Genomic DNA, 4,062 nt, shown 5'->3' with positions numbered 1-4,062 from the left:
CCCCCCCCCCCCCCCCCCCCCCCAACACATGTAAACTTGGTAACTGACCTTGCTATGTGTTTCATTACCCCATCAAAGGGATACCCCTGTCTCACCCAAGTTGTGACATGACCCAGGAAGCCGAACTTTAAATAACCAAAGACTGGAGTCTCCAAAGGCTCAAAGCATTTAATTAAATCCTGAGTTACTTGATTACGTTTGCCTCTATTTGAGTAGTTATGTTAACACGTTGTTGCTATCTGTTGTTGATATTAGTGCTGAAAAGAATGTAAATAAGTTACTTTTGCAGTGTTTTTATTTTCAGGAAGACACTCCCTCATCTAATGTAATCAATGCTTGTTCATAATACTTTCCTATAAAATTCCTTTAGAAATTATGATAAAGAAATGTCTTACTATACTCTTAATCGCCAGCTTGAATTTAAGGATGAATAACTAAGTTCCCCGGTTCCTAAGGAGAGATGATCTTGGATTAATCTTAGCTTTCCTCATGTAACCTGAGCTCCCCCAAGTGGACAAAATAAGTATTACATACCCTCATTGGTAATGCCGTTAAATCTATAAATATCCTGACCAATAATGTGACAATTGTTTCCTGTTACCAAATGCTTAACTTAGAACAGTACAACCGTTTGACCATTGAGGTTTGATTGTGGAAAATTTTTGATTATAATACACGCAAATAGATTTCTTTTCTTTTAGACATTAAGTTTAGAAAGGCAGTCCCTTGGGAAACCTGAAACGCCCTCTGGGGAACCACGCCCCAGGCAACAAAAGAGCGACACGCGACGTCGTTCGTGCTCTTCTCTTCTTTGCTCTCTTGGCTCTGCCCTCTGGATGCTTCGGCACGCGTGCCTCGCCAGGCAACGCCCTAAGAGTTCGGCCAGCCCTTTGTTCACTTAAAGCTACACACGCGAAGTGCCACGACATCGATCTGCCCCTCAGTTTGTTTTATTTTCTTTCTTTCTTTTGTTTTGTTCCGTTAAGTTACACTGGACTAATTCAGGAACGACCAAGTTCCATTTTAAGCTTTTTCGTTGAGCCAACTTCACCGAGGTCAGACCAAGCCACGTGGTCTCGCCAGCGGCAACGAAGGAAACCTGAAAACAGCCGAATTGCCAGACGGAGGAGGCATTTTCTTCAGTCAGACACGGAGAATCCCTAGCAAAAAGCCAGGATCGGGCAGCTAGCGTAGGACCCATGCAACAGGCCAAAGCAGGCCGACAAGCCGTAAGACCTAACCAACATTCTGTGGTCAGAGATTTCCTTTTAACTCCTAAACTCATAAGTTAGCTTACTTTCATTAGTTCTCCTCTGCCGTATGAGTCAAATGCTTCCCACAATCGAACCTCTATTTCTCATTGTTCAGCAATTGTTTATTTTACCTGTATTTAAGCAGTCTAAACATATAACTGTTTTTACAGCTATTTCTAAGGTTCCTGAGTTTAGAGATAAGTCGGTGCCAGTTGAGGGCAGGTCTTAGTGAATGTTGTTTCTAATAGTTAGAATTTTATCATTAAAGAAGCTCATGAAGTCGTTATTTCTGAGAGCTATTGGAATACTTGGCTCAATAGAGCTGTGACTCTCTGTCAGCCTGGCTAAAGTGCTGAAAAGAAGCCTGGGGTTGTTCCTATTTTCCTCTATTAATGACGAGTAGTACGCTGCTCTGGCATTACGGAGGACGAAGACTATCTTGCCAAATTAAACGAGAATTTTCCACTTTGGTGGAACGCCAATTCCTCTCAAGTTTCCGCGATATTTGCTTTAATTTGAGTTTCAGTATTATACCATGGAGCTAACCGTCTTTGTTTTATTATTTTCTTTTTCAGAGGGGCTACAAAAAAAGTAAATAAATGTATTTGCATGTTACCCTCCCATTACTTTGCACAATAAAATTTAATCGCCCCAAATTACATATTCATTAAGGCAAAAGTAGTAAATGAACAACAGGTGCTATCTTGCACTTTTGGATGACGTCATTCTCCATACACACTGTTAGTTGATCAACTTACATGTTAATTTGCTTACAAGATGTCATCAAATAGCATTTTTCTCTCTCCTTTATTGAGTTATATACCTTTTTTGTGCATGTAATAGGTTTGCAAAGTGAAAAAGCCCAAAGTCCATAAAGTGGACATAAAGTTGTTACTGTGATGTAGAGACAGAGCTCAGTTAAAACTTTAAGGATGACAGATACTTTTGTTACAGATTAATAACTCACCACTCTGAAACTCTTGCTCAAGTCCATGTTGCTAACCTGGTAAGGGGATGTACAGCTGAACCGAAGCTGTGTTTACCGGCTTCTCACTGACCCGCCTTTCTCTGCTTCTGATTGGCTAGTAGTCCTTACCTAGCAACTGCGCATGTACAACTCCCAACAAAGATCATGTAGAGGCAACATGAATGACTCCATAGCTAAAATGAAGCCTTCAACACACAGGGTGAAAGGAGGACCTGCAGCAATGTGCAGTATGACAAAAATATGGTGTTTTTTGAAAATTAAACCATGTAAACCTGTTCTGGTACAACCCCTAAATAAGGTTTTGAACCCGAAAATGAGCATAATACCACCTTTTTAAAGAATTGTAGAAAAGGTTGCCTAAAATCTTATTTGGGGCTTCTAAACTTGCTCCATTTTCTTTTGTTGTGAGCCCGCTGCATCAAAATGTGTTGACCAGCATCTACATTTCTGTGTCAGAGAAACTCTTTTTTTCTGTCTTCCTCTCTGTTGTTGTTGCTGCAATTCACGGTAAGCAGGCTCATTCATATGAATCAATATTCATGAGGTGCTTTGCATCGACCATCTATTCAAGATTTCTTTTATTTTCATTCAGCAAAACACAGGACTATGTCAAGCATGAATGAAATTACAAGCACTCCTCCTTTAGACAGATTAAAAACAGGATAATAAAATAAAATAAAACAGAGCTCTGTTAGTATATATACACCGGTAAAAATGTTCATCAGCCTATTTATACACACAACTCTGTGATGTATTGCACTTACATAAATAAATAAAAATATTGCACATCATAATAAGGTTCAATTTAGTTGTGTAGTTGTGTTCAGCAGTCTGATTACAGCTGGGTGGAAGCTGTTTTTGCACCTGGCAGCGCTGCAACACAGGCTGCGGTCTCTCCTGCCCAAAGGCAAGAGGGAGGACAGGCCGTGACGAGGTTGAGTGCGATGCAATTAATCGTGATACATAATTTTAATCGTTGCCCAGCACTAATAATTGCCACAGTAAAGAAACAATATGATTTAATTCAGATTAAAGATTAAGTTAGTATATTTATGTTATGTATACAGTATCTGTACATGTCAAAAGTAAGCATAGTGTTGATTATATGTTTTAGTTTCCTATTCTTGCAACGTTAATAAACCTGTGGACAAAGGGACATCTTTGTTTTTCTGATACAGAGGGCAGCACAGTTGTTTATGATTGAATCCCCAAAGAGTAGTATTATTTCTCTTTCTGGAATCCTTATTGTAGGTGAACAACGGTAGTTACGTACTGTAACTCCAGATTCTATGAGTATAGGCGCAGCCCTCTAAAGCCTAAAATCCACTGACTCCAGCTACGGCGCGTTACGGATGCGCCGCGGTTGCCGTAGCTAATCACGGCCGTTATAGTCAATGCTCGTGAGTCCACCAGCTGCGGCCACAGTGCGGCCCAGAAGAATAGGGAGCAGGTCTATTTTTGCCGCTAGCAGCACAGAGCAGATCGAACCAGGCAGGAAGTCAGACACAGAACGGCAGAGAGAATCCAGACACAAAACGAAATCATTTAACTACGTAGCCTACTTAATCACAGAAGAAGCACAAAAAGCAAACACTGATTACCAAATCAACAAAATCGAAACATGTCAGCAAAATCAGGCAGGCAAAACGCTCTCATTCTGAAATGCTCCTTGTGGGAAATGCAGCCTGAAGTTGACGGAACAAAATGGGGTAACAGAGCTGTGAAGATGGTAGTAGAAACACAAAAAGGACAAATGAATAACAAGTAAATAACGTGGGGCAGACTGGTACGCTCCGCTGCTGACACACTTTTGAGACACTT

This window comes from Micropterus dolomieu, linkage group LG07 (genome assembly GCF_021292245.1).
Source record: "Micropterus dolomieu isolate WLL.071019.BEF.003 ecotype Adirondacks linkage group LG07, ASM2129224v1, whole genome shotgun sequence".
NCBI lineage: Eukaryota > Metazoa > Chordata > Actinopteri > Centrarchiformes > Centrarchidae > Micropterus > Micropterus dolomieu.
The sequence above is the reverse complement of the archived record's forward strand: the minus strand, read 5'-3'. Positions refer to the sequence as shown.